We start from the raw sequence: 18,836 nt of genomic DNA on the forward strand, positions 1-18,836 counted from the left end.
CGACCTGGCACATGTCGACTTAATGACCATGTCAACCTAATGCATGTCGGACAAACGTGGTTGTCCCAATGTATGTCGACCTAACTCATGTCGACCTAATAAACCACACCCGCTATAAGTCTAGCTTCCTTTGCCTGAGCCTACTGTTCATTTCAGTCTTTTTCATTCCAAAAAAAAAGTTTTTCTGATCAAATGTTTTGTCTATTTTTTTTTTATTATTGTTGAATTTTTTTTTCTTTTTTTATAGCAGTTTTGCTTTTGTGGAATAATCAGGTTCAATTATTCCACAAGTGATAAGAGAGTAATTTACTAGATTTATTACTGTTCTATAGAATTGGTACTTATAAGCGTCTAGGGACTCTATATATAGCGTTACACTATCAGTTTATGTATTTTTCTATTTTCCTGGTAAATAGGTTTTGTTGTTGGAGTAAATTGCATTTTCATTTTCTTTCAGGCGCTCGATTGTTTATATTCTACCAAATATGCTGCAGTTCAGGTTTTATAGAATTTACTAACCTATGATAGAATCCCCACCATAACCGCCTTTGCCTTCTGCAAAAGAATATTGGAGAGTCGAGATGCATTTGATTATTAAATGTGTAAGTCTGCCGAGCAGCTTCAGACTGAGAGTTTTCTAGATAAGTAAGGATTCGTCGAGCTTTGTAATCACCTTTATCCCTAGATTTCAGACCATGTTGCAGTACTATCCACTTTACTCACCAAGGATGAAGATATAAGAAATTAATCTGTTCTCAACATTGTGTTCTGTGCAGAAGACAAAACGGTAAATTCCAGGTCAACAGGGTGTCTAGTGTTCTATCTATCTGCAAATGAAGCTTCTCTGAATAGAACATTTTCCCATGCATATATTATGTTCAGCAATGGGTTGTATTTTCGCTGAGATGGTTATAAAGCAAATCTTAGATGCAGGGGCGTTGTCAGAACTTTGTGGGCCCCGTTGCAACACTTTGAAAGGTCCCCTGTCCTAATGCTTCTAGAGAGAGACTTCATCCGCAGCAGCAGTTCATTTTATGCCCCATAATTGTATTCTAATTCATTTTCTGAGTAGTGCCCTAGTTCATGTTATGTCACATGGGGGTAACATGAGTTATAGTAGCTAACTAGTCATAAAACATTATTCAGCAAGTATGTAGAAACATCACAACTTAAAACAGGTTGAACACGATGGGCAATTTGCCTCTATTCAACCTCAAATACTATGTTACTATGTTACATTGTAGGGCTGTTAGTACACATTATGCAACACAGTATCCCCAAATCACATTGACATTCAGTGTCCCCTGTTCATATTGTGCCACATTACAGTGCCCCAGTTCAGTTTATGTAACATTATAAAGCCCTCTAGTTCATTGTATACCACATTACAATGAGCAGGTCCAGGGGCATAACTAGAAATATTGTAGGCTCCAATAAAAAAAGGTTGTAAGGGCCCATATATATCACCCAATGGTGAAAAATGTACATACCACATGTAACTTTGACAAGGAAAGTGGGCCCCTCTCGACTCAGGGCCCCATAGCAGCTGCACTGCCTGCACCTATGGTAGCTATGCCTTTACTTAAATATACTCTGTTTTCGTACTTGGAAAATCTGCAACTCTGTACCTGCTCTCTATATTTGTGATCCAACACCACTCAACCAACACACATTATATTGTGTGCTTTGTTCTTAATAAAAATCAAATCAAAATAGGCGTACAACTCAACTTACTAGAGTTACAAGAGGCATAAACCACTATTGTTTGTTTTTTACTGTACATATTATACATATTCATATTGTACATATTCAGCTTTTCGTGTTATATGGGAGCGGAGTTCATTTCTTGTGAGAACATTGTATCAGACCAATAAGTGTTATAAAACAGAAGATTGGTGGTGTATGGTTCTTATGACAAAGCTTTTCAATCAGCAATGCAATAAATAACATATATAACCTGCATTTGAGGCCTGAGTTAGGGAGAGTAGTTACCAGTTGTACCCCCAAGATTATGAACTCTAAACTTTGAGAAAGTAGTGTCACGTATTTTGGGTAAACTTGATATCTTCTATAAAGCAGTGAACAAACAGAGAAAAGAAACCCACAAAAGGCATTAGTCATAGACACGCGTGGAAAAGAAGTCCAGCTGGTAGGTGGTTGCCTTGTAATGACGTTCTGTCAGAATTTATATCAGATCAGTATAGTATCTTCAAGCATTTCCCTGAAGACACAGGGGTGTAATGATCTGTCTGTGGAAATTAAGTTACTTTGGGAAAAGCAGAAAAACGTTTTTTTAGTGCAAAATACCGGAGTATGGGGAAAACTGCATAAACTTTTTTATTTTTTATTTTATTAACATAATAACCAAAATAGATATCAGGTCCGTACAAAACAAGCCAACGCATGATCCATTTTTGAAGAATAACAGGTAGCAAGAAAAGAAAACTCCAATATATACAACAGTGAGAGTGATCAGAGAAGAAAAAGAAAGGCGAAAAGAGAAAGAGGAAAGAAGAGATTAAGACCAAGCAAGGAGAGCCCCTGGAGTGGATCCTTAGAATAGTAACTCAAATAGATCAATGTATCTAGTTGGCTGTTAGAATGCAGTAGGGGAGGGGACATGTTGAGAGGCTAACCAAAGACTCCATATTTTGTCAAATGATTATGGTTAATATTGTTAGTTATATACTCTATGCGATAAACGTACCAGATTTAGGAGAAAATAGACTGCAGAGATAGAGAAGCAGGATGTTTCCAACTAACTAGTAAGTCATGGCAGTAACTCTATGACGCATTCATTTATTTTGGTGCCTAGCCAATGTAGGGAGGCCTAGAGGGAGGAGAATATGCTTAGGGTCATATGGAATAGAAATATCAAGTAAGCGTGTTATAAGTCCAATAACTTCCTTTCATAGGGGTACTATCTTTGGGCAGGATATGTGGAGAAAGGTGCTTTCCAGGATCTATGCGGTATACCGGGATACATTCTGATCAAGTCAGAGTGGGCATAGGGGTTTATGTATGAAGGGTCGATATGGGGGGAAGAGGTAATGTGCGCTGATACCAATTTCCCCCATGGATTAATGCGGCGATGTGTGTACAGTGACAGGGACGCTATGCTCCCCTGTCTATATCGATGCTGCTATATAAAAGATAGCATGCGGATATGCAGGGCAGTGTATGAGCGGTCAGTGGCACGGACCGTTTGGACACCTGCAGCTGTTGATTTCAACAGCTGCAGGTGTTGCCCATACACCACAACCAGGAACAGCGCTGTCCCTGGCTGTGGCGGATGCCAGCTCCGGGCTGCATGTGAGATCTTGCGAGGGTAGTGAGATCTCACACATGCCCGGTGGAGCCGGCCCGGGGAGAGACAGCACATCGGCACTAAGCTGATGCACTGTGTGCTCTGGATGGGGGAGTTTTCACTCCTCCGCTTCGGCAGACTAGATGTTAATGCATCTCGTCGCCTTGGTAATGAGGCGAAGCAGGTAGTGCTATGGTGGTATGATCCATACTGTTATAATACATCTGCCCTATAGTAACACCTATATAAGTATTCTTGATAATGACACACAAGGAACTAGAGGCAGCATTATCTCAAACCTGGGTCCACTCCTCGTCATTTAAATTGGTTCCCAGATCCACCTTGCAAGCCTTTTCATGTGGATTGAGTAAAGAAGAAGACTCTTCAACAAGAAAAGTATACAAGAGGGAGATTAAGCCTTTGGTCGATGAGGTGTTTCACTATAGAACGAAAGTGTCTGAGTTGTAAAAATTTTAAAAAGTCCTAAAAGACCTGTATATGCATGAATGTATGAGGAAAAATGTCATCTTCCGTGGTATCACTTAAGAAGAGAAAACATCCCTCCTTGAATAGAAAAGAGCAGGAAACTAGCTGGTGAGAAGCAACATTCCTGGGACGACGTGACCTCAGGAGCCAGAGGAGGGAGGAAACCGTAGATAGACCCAATATGTCAGCCTCAATAGTAACCCAGACCTTCAGAGCATCAGGATTACACCATAGTATACAATGTGCAAGTTGTGCAGCTAAATAATAATGTTTACATTTAGAAATACCCAGTGGTGCAAGTAGAAATATTTTCTTAATGGTACTGAGTGCCGAAAAATGGGTGTGGTCATGTATTATGAGGGGGCATGACCACATGCTGCTAGTGGGAGTGGCTACATGACACTAGCGGTGTGGCCAAACGACACAGTCCCTTTTTTGGGGGAATCTGAAGGCAAGGCTAAAAATATATAGTAATGCCTCCAGTATAATAGAAATATATAGTAATGGCCTCAATTTAATAACAATATATAGTAATGTCTCCATTATAGTAGGAAAATACAGCCATTGTTGCACTCCCAGTAACCCTGGCAAAGTGGGAGGGGCCGTCATGCTGCCAAGCACCATGATCTTGTTGCTTTGTGGCACATTATAATTGTGGTAATGGCAAAGTGTGTGGCAGGTGGTTCTGCGTACCTGCTGCCAAATTCTTAAGGGTACTCCGTACCCGCATACTCGCACCGCTGGAAATACCCAATCCACCACTATGTGTAGGGCGCTGCAGTAACTTCAAGCGTATCAAAGGGAACGTGAGGTGTGAAACCATAAAAATGTAAAGACATGGGGGTAAATTTACTAAGGTGGGAGTTTTTTTTAGAACTGGTGATGTTGCCTATTATCTTCTAGAAGCAGCTTGATAAATGTTAAGTAGAATCTGATTGGTTGCTATGGGCAACATCACCAGTTCTAAAAAAACTCCCACATTAGTAAATTTACCCCATAGGCAGGAATAAATATTGGAAGGGTCTGGGAAAGGGAGAGGAGCTGAAAGGAGCACAGTCGTCTTCCCTGCATGAGCTTTTTCTTAATGAGGCTTGGGTTGATTCAGTTCTTATATTAAGCAGTTAGGCTGGATCCAGGCTCAGCAGCTCTCGTCTGTGGAACAAAGGTCTGACTTTTTAAATGCCTTTATACAGTATATACTGTACTGGTGTAAGTTTACTGACTTTTTGGATTAAAGTTTCAAAGGACATTTGTGTGGTTGGCGGAGGGTGTTACTAGAATCTGCTGACAATAAAACTTTTTTTTTATTGAGGTTATTGTGGGTGTAATTCAGATATCGGGCTATATACCAAATTTGTGATCCTTTCTTCCTGCTGTGTGCGGCCACTGGGGTGCTTTGTGATGTTTCAGTCTCCTGCTGTTGTTGTGTCTTGTCTCACAAATGTATCCATCTCATCAGCTTAGTGAGTGGAACTAAGTACAGTACTTCTAAAACTGGGGGGGGGGGGGTGTACTTGATCTATCTATACCCCCTATCCTTGCATTAGTGCTTCTAATATGCATGTCCTCACAGCACCCTGGAGAACTGGTACTCATTTCATGAGCCCTTAATAACCTGTGTCATTTCTTGTTAGTTGTAATAACCATTGTGAGTCCTTACCTATGGGTGGTTTTTTTTTTTTTTTTTTAAATAAAACTAGAATTTCTTTTATTTCACAGGTGCGACTTTTTTGGCACTTTTAATCTGGGGTGTTTTTTGTTTTGTTTTTATAAATCGTTTAATGGAGAAAGTCAGTGGATTGGAAGTACACAGTTGTGGCGATTATTAATCTGTATGGGCAAATAGAAAAACAAACAAAAGCTCAGACCTAATGGATGATGGAACATGGAGCAGCTCTATTACATCGACGCCTCTGCATATTTGTAGGCCATGGGGTACGAACACTTGGTAGTTTCACTCTTCCTTATTTTGTGGTTATAAAATAGGTAATTTTAATAGGTTCCTGTGTATTCTCAAGAGTCATATAAATGGGTTTCAGTATATCATGCCTCCATTAATCATGAGCAGACGGACTTGATCGTTATGTTGACATTGAACATGTCAACATTCAGTTTGTCGACAAAGATGTAATGCCGACTTGATTGTAATATTATCAACACACTTTTTCTTGTTCTCCTCCCAACTAAATGGGTATCTGTTGTTACTGTTTTTGGTTGCTTTCAACGTTTGCTGACAAAACAAATATTTAGCTATTATAGTTTTCGGCTGTGATTCTAGAACAGTACTTCAGATTTATGCCACCTGTGGTTCTCTGGCCAACAATTATCAGTTTGCGATCCAAGACGAGCTTTTCCCTTTCATTTTGCGAGGCCATTTGTCTTGCTTTGTAGAGACTAGAGTAAACCATAGCTTCCTCGTGTGATGCAATGTAATGTAATTTCAAATGAACCATTAAAATAAATCGGTTTATATCCTTAAATGTATTATTACATAAAAAATTATCAGTAGAAAAACTAAGCCCCAAGAACTGGTCACTCCTAACATAATTTCATTACTTCTCTGCTTAACTTCCCCTCCTTTGTGATATCAAGGCAAGAGGCATTCAGAAATGCTAATGGGTTTTACAACTATTTATTACCCCTTTGTTAAAAACCTATAGTACTGCGTTCTTTATGCTACAGGTTTTTACTAGAGAGTAGCAGGAATATGATGACGCTGATAGAATAAGTAATGGTATTTATTATATGGATTACTTGGGAGGATCCATGTTATTTATATATATTTTTTAATGTGGCTAGCAGTTATCGATGATACTTTTTTTATTTGTCTGGTTCCCAATTTGCTAAATGTAATAATCCTGTTGTATGATATTTTCCGGTTAAAGGAATTTACCAATCCTATTATCAACTGTATGGGCATGGTTACAAACCATTTTTGGCAACCCTTTGACACCGGCCATCTCTGATTATCCTAAAGGCAGCTGCTGAATAACCCTCAAATGCATATATCAGCATATATTCACCCCTGTGGCTGGAGACCCGGCCCACATGATCAGTAAAAATAGGAAGCTAAAGGAATTTGGGGGTTGAGTTATCAAGCAGTATACAAGTAAACCAGTGGAGAAGTTGCCCATAGCAACCAATCCACATTTATCAAATACATCCTATAAAATACTAGCAAGATGTTAATTGGCTGCTATGAGCAACGTCTCCGTTCTTTTCACTGCTTGAATGATGAACTGTCTGCTTAGTGTGGTTTATTACTTTTCACAGAAATATGAGCAGTTGGCTGCAGAAGAAAAAACAACTTGGGGCGGGATGGCCATGGAATACTATAGAGTACTGCCGCCTTGTGGATAGATCATGGTAAAAAAAAAAACAACAACCATATAACTGATGCAGGAAGCATTCCATATCTTTTTGAATTACCATTTCAAAATTCTAGGAGTATACTTATTGTATACACATAGAGGAGATCATAGTTTTTGTAATTCTGATGTCCATTTAAACCTCCAGAGTCGGTGCAGCGTGTAAATAACATCAGCCTGTTCTTGTTCCATGCTACTATTGTGCTTCCAGCTTTTTCTGTAGCGTTTGTGTTCAAGGTCGAATATGAGCCATACACAATCTGATTATGTGGTTTGTGTACCTGTAACATGGTTGCCAGACCTGTTACTGTCCCTGCATTCTGTTAAATAAATAATATTCTAGGCACGTTTTGCGATTGAGTCATTTCCGTTCCAAGGAGTTCAAATATGGATTATTGTATCGTTAATTCCTTTCACTGAGGCTGCTTGAATGAGTTCAACTCGATTATGGAACTCGGCTACCAGCTAGAAATCTCATAAAAGCTCCACAACAAAAAGAACGCTGACAACGATTTTCTGTGCTCCGCTGGTAATTGGTCATTGCTTGGTGAAATTTGCTGAGTACAATTAGACTACTTTTTTCTCCCCCTCTTCCATGAACAGTTTGTTATATAATTTAGAACTAACTTCAGTAATAACGGACCATTTCTGTAATACTCCGATTGGTGCCTTGATTTTAGAATCTCATACAGATTTTGTATATAGTCGGGTACACTACGTTTCTCGTAATACCTTTTTTTAAAAAGCTGAATTTATAATGTGATCTTTCTTTCCAAATTTCCCTTCTATATAATGTTCAGTAAAACACCCAAAGGCTGATGCCCAGTTGGCTTTTAGTATGGTTTGAGAATTAGAATTTGTAATGTTAGTGTAGGAGCGATAGTTCCCAGTTTCAAACATCCTGATTCCATCATACCATAAATTATACTTCTCTACCAATCTTTTTTCCTTGTTTGTTGCGGCTCACTGATGTAATGGATCTTCTGTTTTGTAAGATTGGTACAAGGGATCTAGATTAGGGGGTATATTCAATTAGCATCGGATCGCTGCAGGAGGATGTCACACAGCCGCCTACCTCATGGCAATGTCCACCCGGCTCCAGCAAGCGTGACCTCACTTGCTGGAGCCGGGTGGAAGCTGCCGTGAGGTCGGGCGGCTGTGTGACATCCTGCTGCAGCGCTACTGTAGCGCTGATCTCCTCTATATGCCCGCGGCTGTCCCCCGTCTCCCTGCTGCTCCCCCTCCTCTCCTGCTCTAATCCCTCATCTCAGTCCGACATTTTTTTATGTCGGACTGAGATGATAGAAAAGGGGGCCAAAGCCGTTTTTGTCACAAGCACGTGGATCGGCAGCTATTCCGCCGATCCACGTGCTTTTCGACAAGTCGAATTCATTGACTTGTCGAAACATTTTGGAATATATTGAATAGGTCGAATCACGATTCGACCTTAAAAAGTTGAAAACTGCCGTCTTTTCGACAGACTGTAGCTTTCGACTTTAATTGAATATACCCCTAGGTGTGTTACGCTAGGGTTCCAGCCAGGATATGCCTGAATTATCTTCAAGTGGCTGACTTCCATTTGCCTACAATCAGGAAGTTCAATTTGTGTGCACTAATTTGGGTTCCCCGTCACTTTACGGAGAAAACGACACCAAAAACCTCATGTCGACCTAGTACATGTTGACCTAACGCCCATGTCGATCTAATGCATGTCGACCTGATGGCAATGTTGACCTTCAGTGTTCGACCTAATGAGTGTTGACTTAAGTTGGGTCGACCCAACGACCCATACCCCATTTAGTGATATTCGATTCATTGGATAGATTTGAGGGATACTGTGATTTGTTTGGCTCTGCCTCCCCCCGCTTGGTATAGGAACTTGGGGGGACATTTACTAAGCAGTGATAAGAGCGGAGAAGTGAGCCAGTGGAGAAGTGCCCATGGCAACCAATCAGCACTGAAGTAACATCTATAATTTGCATACTAAAATTATACAGAGCTGCTGATTGGTTGATGGGGCAACTTCTCCACTGGCTCACTTCTCCGCTCTTATCTCTGTTTAGTAAATATCCCCCTTTGTTTCTTTATACATAATTAGAATAATTGTAGTTATATAGCGCTTTTCTTCAGAAGGACTCAGTACACTTTACAGAAATCATAACCCTAATACAGAAGTTTAGAATTTCAGGAAATATAGAGCTCGGTGAACATAATACAGGCTTGGTGCAGCCATTTTGGATAATTTAAAAAGATTATTTTTCCTACTCACAAAGGTACCAAGCTAGGCGACCATCTTGGGGGCACTAAATCGGTTACACTGGGTGCAATAGGCAATGTCTGGAAGAGGATGACACAACAGAAGAGTTCCAGGTGAGGCAGCCATCTTGAGTTCACTACATAGGTTATAATGTGTGAGATAGGCAGTGCATGAAAGGAAGATTTATACGGGTAGATGGAATGTGTCTAAAATGATATGCAGTGCATGGATAGTTCCACATCTTGTTCATCCTGCCCATGAACGTACCAGCTGAGGCAGATATGTGAGTCGAACTACATAGATTACAGTTGGCAGAATGAGCAATTAGTAGAAGTATAACATACAGTGGGGGATTACAGGAGGAAAAAATATAGATATCCTCACAGGAAAGGGACCATGTTGTGGTGGTATGGATAGATATGGAAAGTAGTACATGGTAGAAACAGAATAATAGCAAAGGTGACATGATAAAAAATGAGTGAGGATATTTTGAGGGGAAGTTGCAGGAGGGTGGAATAGTGGAATAGTAGCATTACTGGGTTGGAGTGTGTGAGGTAAGAGTAGGCCAAAGTGCAAATCCAGGGGTAGATTTATTAAACTGCCTTTTTCGTTCCTTATAGTCATGGATCCGCTTCACTGCATTATCGTGGTGAAGCGGTTCTTCTCTTCGGTAGCATTTATTATGCCTGGCTTTTTCGTTATGGGAGCGTGTTATCTCACCCTTTTGGTGATACGCGTCCTCCCATAACGTCCATCCTCTTAGACTGCAGTATTTACTACCGCGCCTGCTTCGTCCAGTAGCTCCCAGCGTGCCTTTCAGGAGTTATGTTGGCGCATACTCACTTTCATTCTGTGGATGCCTGAGCTTGTAGTGTGTGTAGTGGAAGGAACTGCTTGGAGACCCACAGCGCCGGATCTGTGAGGCGAAGAGGAACAGGGTAGGAGTGACCAACGTTCGGGCACACCGAACATTCATAAGTTAGCAAGCTTATCGGTGTTCTATCTAACAGATAGAGGCACCGATAAGGCAGCGGGTGCATAGTGCCCCAGCCTTCTATACCGCATCGCTGGGATACTACATCAGGGGATGCGCTATCTGCGGCACATAACGTGTGCAGATAGCGCTTCAACCCCTAAAGAAGTTTAATAAATCTACCCCCCAGTTACAACTCCATGCTTTATCTAACACTGTAAGCTGCAGGCCTGAAGATGACAGGAGTAATTGAATTACACCTGTCTCCCTGTGTAACAAGTTACACATCCATCATGTCTTTAAGGCTGAACATTCTTGATATCCTATTTTAGTTAGTAAATGTAGGCCAAATTATTTTTATTATTTTATTTTTAATAAAGTACTTCCTTACATCTCAATGTACCAAAAAGTACTGTTGTGTATGTTGACTAAATCAGTAACCAGCTATTCAAAGAGCACCTGAGAAGTTATTTGGGAGGGTGTATGCAAAATCCCCCCAAAAATGGTATTACCACCACTGGTCATTGCATATGCCTTAAGAGGTGGTAAATGCAACGTATCATTAGGCAGAGCAATGTGCACCGCACGGCTTCACACCTCGCACGGTATTCGTTCTGAAGGCTTAATTTTTATTTTTTATTTATTTTATTTTTTTATAGTTGGTTACCATCCAGATTTCCTAACTGTGAGATTATTCTTTACTCTGTAGTGAAAAACTTATATTTTTGTTTATTTTGTAAGAAAGAAAAGTTTCAAAATGTTTATATGAGTGAGGCATTTGGCGATGAACGTTATCTGCCTCTCACAGTAACATTTCCTGTCAGAATCTCCTTACAATTTGCCAGGCAGCAGTGTGACAGCAGTGTATATCAGGAGTTATGGCCTAGGTTCTAGCAGTACCATGCTCTGGTTTGCTCTTTGTAAATCTACATTTCTTTCAGTTTCACACGGTTACAGACTCATTTTAAAAATTCATGTTGCCTTTCATCCTTATAACTGAACGTGTTTAAAACGTTCAGGGTATTACTCTATAAAATCCTAATCTATTTAAATGTCATTTTGTCTCTGTGTTCAAGTTGGGCCATCTGTACAAATGGGATTTCTGTACCAATGTCTAACATCTGTGTTACTGTGTGGTTGCTCTGCCATCTTCCATTTATATATGCTTTGTGTATCACTGTGGCATGGACACGTGACCGTTGTCTTTTAACAAATCTGCTGACTGTATGGTCACTTGAGGAGCATTGCTTAATAATCAATAAGTATGGCAATGGCAGCCGCCATGCAGAAACAAATAGAACAGAGATTTTCAACCTTTTACAACTCGCGGCACACTGAACAAGATGCAAATATTGCCAAGGCACATTCCAATATAATGGTGATGCATGGTGCAGTTGCATGTCCTAGGATGTCATGTTGCAGCTTCTCCATCTGTAACGCCTGAACCACATCTGAGAAAGCCAGAAGAGCCCAACACTGCCCGGGCCCAAAATTAGAACTAGCTCTGCAACCACTAAACCCACCAGTATGATCATTCCAGGGCTTCAGTAGCGGCAAAATACTGACGGGCCTGGCTCTGCTTCTATGGCGGCACAGCTGGAGACTGCTCAGGGCACACTAGTGTGCCATGGCACAGTGGTTGAAAAACACTGAAATAGAAGATGGGAATGGAATTGAAATTGGAGCAAAGGAGGGGGTGATATGAAGCTTAAGTCACAGAGTTTATAGAATGGACTGATCTCCCACCTTTTTTGTACAGTCTGTGAACTAATCCACTTATGATGTCCTAGTGTGATCTGTCATTTTATGTCTCTTGGGGCCTGTTTCATAAATTGCTGATTTTTCTGCAGTTGAGTGATTATCGACTTACTGATCATGCGTGCGACTTAGACGGCAATAGCATAGAGGATTTTTTTGCAAATTGATTGACAGGCAGGGACGATTTGTGGCTAGCAACGGGGCGCTTCAACTCAAATGCTACTGCGTTGCGTTCGCAGCATGGCTCAGCCTGTGTCTGCGATCCTGTATGCAGTAGAAAGGGCCGCGAAGTCTAGCTTCCTTCAGCCAGAGGCTGCATCTTTGAACATAGACGCTGGGATTTGCAAGGCCATCGGTGTGCAGCTTAGTACATTAGCAGCTGTAAATGCATTAGCGTACATCTCTGTACCAGGCCCTTTATTCAGTGGCTGACGTGTTGTACTACGGTATGTTTCAGTACAACGTGATGCTTTAGCCCCAGCAATATCTGCTGTGTTTATTATAGGAACCTTTGTAATGGTTCTAGATTACAGCTGAGGGACAAGGAGCAGTTAGCTGGGCAGAGTAATAAATGGCCGTGTTGTCGGATTGTTTTAGTGGAATCTATCGGGGCCATGTGTGTGTGTGTATGTGTCACACACACACTATAGTCTTCACTCTAGGCTGTTTTAGCAGGGCGCCGCGCCCTGCCCGTTTTTTAGCAGGCAAAACCCGTTCTGCCCCTTTTGCGGCGCCCTGCTAGAACAGCCGCCCGCTTCCTGCCCTCCCGGCGTGTATAGATGCCGTGCGCATGCGCGCGGCATCCATTCACGCATAGGGAGAGGGCTGGGGGGGAAGCCCAGCACCGACGGAGGTGCTGGGCACGCCCCCAACAGTGACGTCGCCGGCCACAGACGCTCTCTATAGTAGCGTCTGTGGGCCGCACCGCCCCCTAAAATGACGTAGGTGTGGCCACGCCCCCTAATTTGCGTGGTCGCGGCACCGTTTCGGACGCGCGCGCGGCACATGTGCCCCCGGAGTCCGGCGCCCTGCCCCTTTTCACTCCTAGAGTGAACACTACACACACACACACACACACACACACACACACACACACACACACACACACACACACACACACACACACACACACACTATATGTACGGAGATTCGTTCTCTTCTTAAAGGACATCAACCCCCAGAAATTGTTAGTCGTATAGGGGTTTGTCTATCCATATGTTTATTTGTTATGAATTTGAACTATAAATGATTAACTTCAATTGTACAATAAATTTTACTATTCGTGGCTGGTTGAATATTGAATTTTAATTGGTTAATTTTCATTGTTTATTGTGCGCCCTCTGAATTTGTTTTTAACACATATATATATATATATATATATATATATATATATATACAATATATACGGAGGGAATGGATAAACCAATGTCAAAGTTGTCTGAAGATGGAAAACACCTTTAACTTATTGATTGATCACTTATCTTTGTTCGTAAATAACAAATATTGAGCAGTACTCCGCTTTTCCCATTGCATTACATTGTCTATTATATACATTGATAAAACCATAAATTAAATCTGAGGTCGGAGGCTATATGAAGTACAAGGTCAGGTAGTCATTGCTCTTTGAAGTACAAGGTCAACGGTCATTAATGAATAGAGGAAAGAAGAAAACTGAAGAAGAAAAAAACTTTGCTGGTACATTTCCCTTAATTTTTTTTTTTTTGCTGCCATCTGTAGGTTATACAGGCAGCATGTGATGAACTTTAACTTGAGTGGGCATGCTGGGGAATCTAGTGCATCGGAGAATGACTCACAGGCTGCCTAGTCCTGGTAAAAATAAATATAGACATAGATGCTTTATTAAGACAAAAATAACATTGCATGGGTGGGGATAGAGTTTTCAACAGCATTATAAACCCTATCATTTCAGTTCACATCTATCCCAAACAATACTGACTTTCCTGCAAGTGTTCTTTCTCCACATCCTCTGCTTCCTCCTCCTTCCTGCGGATTCCCACACCACATATATCCTTGTCACCGGGAAAACGTACGTTCCAGGCTTGCAATGCAGAACAAATAAAGACGTATGAAGTGACTGATGACTCTAGACAGGGCAGCTCCTCACAGACATACAGTATAGAACATCTTTCTAACGGCCACTAGGAAATCCAGAAAGGTCATTATAGGTGTACATGAATTATTTATCACTGTTTGCCTGTGGCGTGCATAGGCCTAGTCATCTACCCGGACATGAAACAAGTCTATCCCTAGGATCATACATGCTTTCAGCGGCCACAAATAACAGCAGGCCAGTCACAAAGACTTAAGTCTATTTACCTTTTACCTAATAATCACTCTGCTGGTACATAGGATTAATAAATATGGTGATTTATTTATATATATATATATATATATATTAACATGGAAGAAAGGCGGCACTCAAGCAGTCTTCATAAGTGGAATAAATAGGTCAGCTTTATTAGACCGACATGTTTCGGGGCTCTACCCCTTCCTCAGGGCCTCAACAACCCTAGCTGATCCACAGATGATACATTTATACACCAACATTAACAAACAATCAAAAACCCTAATGTGACTCGCCTGCTCAACGGCGCCGTTCTGACCATCCGGACGCTTGGCAGCGCTCCCGCGTCGCCCATCCGTGACGTCATCAAGCTGAGCCAGAAGTCCGTCACCATGACAACTCCAAGGCACACTCATTCGTCGCTAGGGGCTCTACTCCAGGTCTCACGCTGCCGGCCCGTGACGTCATCCGGCGGCGCGGCGCAGGACGGTAACTAAGCAACCAAAGGTGAAAAAAATCAACATAAAAATACAGAACAATATGAACAAAACATTAAAGAACAAAAGAATAACTATTACACCACCTTGCTTAAAGTAGATCAATCCCAGCCATATTAAAATGACAATATACAAGCATAGGACCGCAGGCAAAATTAATAAAGGAAAAAAACATCACTCAAACTCCTACTGGTCATGGTTGATGGGATATCAATTACACCTGATAATGGTCTATGCTGAGTGAAGCTAGCTGACTAACCCTAAGAGGGCTAAATTTAAAGAAAACACTGTAAACCGAGGTTCTCATTCAGCCCCCGGGGTGATAACGTGCCCAGCTTATAAATCCACCTGGATTCGCGCTGCAAGAGGGCTCGGTCCCTATCTCCCCCTCTCATCGTTTTGGGAACGTGATCAATAAGGATGGCTCGAATACTGGCCACCCCATGTTTAAACGCCAGGCAGTGACGAGCAAAAGGTTGATCACTACTACCTTTCTCAAATGCTTTTTTTATGGCGCTTCTATGTAGCGCCATGCGTTCCCGAAACTGGCATACGGTCTTGCCGACGTAGGCAAGACCGCATGGACAGGTCAATAGATACACTACATGGGTATAGGTACATGTGATGCGATACTTAATGGCTAGCTTCTTCCCAGTGTGGGGATGATTGAACGAGACACCTGTCATAAGCGTGTTACAGATGGCACATCCAAGGCATCTGAAGCAGCCCAACTTAGTTTTTAGAAAATGAGCGTCCTGTACGCCAGTCATACGTGTAACATCCAGTTTGACTATGTGATCACCAATGTTCCTACCCCTGGTGTAACTGGGTAAAAGCGAAGTATTAGCTAGGGACGATAGAGCTCCCTCTGTTTGAATGATGGGCCACAGTGATTTGGCCCTGCGTACCCTCTTATTGGTGGCTACAGAAAATCTATTGACCCAAGGGAGTTTGGGACTAGTCGCCCTCTGTTGTCTGTCAGAAGGATTTAAGGCCTGTGTACGTGAAACTTTAAGAACTCTGGCTTTCGCTTGTTGCAGTTCACCTAAGGGATAACCTCGCTCCGCGAACTTAACTTGCATTCTATCCAGAGCTATCGTAGTCTCCTCTGGATCTGAGGTAATGCGTCGTACGCGCATGAACTGAGAATAAGGTAAACCTCTACGCAATGTGTCGGGGTGGAAACTGCGGTAGTCAAGGAGCATGTTCCTATCCGTCTTCTTAGTAAATAGGGTGGTCGACAAATTGCCATCCCTGACTGTAATAGTCACATCTAGATAGTTGATGCTAGAGTCGTCAATAACATAAGTGAATTGTACTGGATGTTGCGTCAGATTATGCTCGTCCCACAGTGAGATTAAGTCCTCCCTGGACCCCTGCCAAAGTACAATCAGGTCGTCAATGTACCTTTTTAAGTATAACACCTGGGACTTAATAACTGGATCAAGGTAGAACATTCTTTTTTCTACCTGATACATGAATGCGTTGGCGTACGAAGGGGCCACTGCGGACCCCATCGCACACCCCGCTAACTGGAGCATAAATCTACCATTGAACACAAAGTCATTACGTTTGAGAACTTTATCAAGGAGAGACAAAAAGAAGGATATTTCAGGACCGGAATAAACTTCACTATCCTGGATTAGTAGTCTCACAGATTCAATCCCTGCCTCATGGGGGATGCACGTGTATAAACTTGTAACGTCCGAACTGCACAGCAACAACCCCTCAGGCAATTGGCCCAAGGATTGTAGCTGCCGCAGTAGGGACGTTGTGTCCCTCAGATAAGACAATAGAGATTGTATACACGGATTTAGATAAGCATCTAGATACACGGATACCGGGTGATATAATAAACCCCTGGCTGACACAATAAGGGGGGTCCACCAAGGTCTTATGGACCTTGGGCACTGTGTAAAACAGGGGAGCCTTAGGGTGCTCTATAGTAAGGGCCCTAACTGTTTCACTGGAAATGGTGCCCTGTTCCCTGGCCACTTTTAATAATGCATCAAGCTCACTTTTGTATTCCTTGGTGGGGTCCATCGTGAGCCTTTTATAGACTTTAGTGTCAGAGAGACAAAGGGCGATCTGGCACAGGATTTATCAAATTGTGATAGCGGATTAAAGAAGGAGAGACCAAAGTTGGACAGTATGTTACCCTTGTTAATAAGGGAAAAAAACTGCAAAATTGGCCGTTTTAGATTATATATATATATATATATAAATATATATGTATAAATGTTATGTTGTCCTAGTTGGTGGTGCACCCAGAGCCAGAAAGTACAAGACTTGCAAATGGGAGAAAACAGAAGGCTCTTGTGTGGGCGCACTCTTAGAAAGAAAGTAAGTAATATATATCAATTTTATAGAATGCTTAAAACATAACTTTTATTAACATTATTACAAAGCAAATACCTTTCCCAAAGATCTACCACTGAAGATACAGATTTGAATATATAATAAAATTAAAATTTTTCTGGTCTCTTTGTTGTAAAGAGTATTTGGAAAGGTTGTAGACATAGATTAGTCATACCCTCATTTCCCCTGACCAGTACAGGATTTCTGTATTGATGGAACCAAAGGATGGTCAAGACACAGTTATATATAAGAAAAAGCTCATGGGCTGTAGATAACTAGAGTGGTGATCAGCAGTCACACCTCTAGGGATAACACACCTGAATTACATACAAATATCATAATTTGAGAAAAATTTCATAAAAGATTTATGGGCATCATGAAGTCAGTAAAAGAAACTACTGATATTGTAAACACTGTGATAGAAGAATTGCAGGATAGAATTAGTGGTGATACTGCTGTTGGTGTGTTTTTATCACATAAGTGAGGAAAATCCTGCTCTACAACACCAGGTATTCGCAGGCAGTCTCCTTTCCTGATACTGACCTGGCCCAACGCTGTTTAGCTTCCAAGATCAGACGAGATCGGGCGCTGACAGCGTGGTATGGTAGTAGAGAATAATGTGTACACCAATGAGAGTGCACCTATATAAGAAATATGAAATTACAAGAAAACAGAGAAGAAAATAATAAGAAAAAGAATAGTGAAAATATGTGGATCTGCTTTTCACGTTAGACCCGGTTCCAAAATTCCCACTATTGTGGTACAATGTTCTGGGAATCGTGAATGAGAGTCCACGAAATTGGTGATAATAGGATATAATGGTTGGATAATGTATATGTTTATGCTGTTCACTTTAACAGAATCAAACAGACCTCTTAGCTACTGCACACATTCTGATTAATCCAAACTCTGTATACCAGGTATAGTGAGAGGAAAATCCAGTGGGAGATAGAAAAAAATCACAAAATAAGGGCACAGTTGAGTCTATTATGGAATATAGATAATTAGAGCCTTTGGTATATGAAGTTCACAGAGCACAAGGCATAAAACACATACAGAAGAGGGAAAAGAGTAATCCCTATAAAGAAGATACAGTTATCACAAAATTGCAAGTGTTTATAAAAGAGAAAGAGAAGATCAAATCATAGATGCCAAACAAATATGAAAAGTATGTAATAAGTTAATGATAATTAGTAATGAAATCATTAATTTCTCCAGCTTGGCCTCAGTTAAGGAAAGTACTGAGTACTTGATTCATCTGCTGTGGAGACCCCTCAACAACACTATAATACACATTCGAGATGACATGTGTGATAAAGGAGACACATTAATATGAATCTCCTGGAGGTGTTACTATCTGTGGCAAGAAGCCACAAGATAGTGGGGGCTTACGGTTCACCGAAAAATAGGAGAGCCAAGGAAACCGAGCAGGTGTAATAGGCTGATGCCAGAATGGAACTGTGTAGACGAGACCCCTTGCAGAAAACGCGTTTCACCCTTAGGCTTGTTCACTTCCGGGTTCTATAT

The 18,836-nt window shown here is 41.4% G+C and overlaps 1 protein-coding gene and 1 pseudogene across 9 annotated transcripts in view; one reads left to right on the forward strand and one right to left on the reverse strand.

The window, feature by feature from the left end:
• Window positions 1–18,836, forward strand: part of NBEA (neurobeachin) — a 1,049,301-nt gene that overhangs the window by 156,863 nt on the left and 873,602 nt on the right. The window lies entirely within an intron of this gene.
• LOC135051918 (5S ribosomal RNA) lies at window positions 17,804–17,922 on the reverse strand (annotated as a pseudogene).

Source organism: Pseudophryne corroboree, chromosome 2 (genome assembly GCF_028390025.1).
Source record: "Pseudophryne corroboree isolate aPseCor3 chromosome 2, aPseCor3.hap2, whole genome shotgun sequence".
NCBI lineage: Eukaryota > Metazoa > Chordata > Amphibia > Anura > Myobatrachidae > Pseudophryne > Pseudophryne corroboree.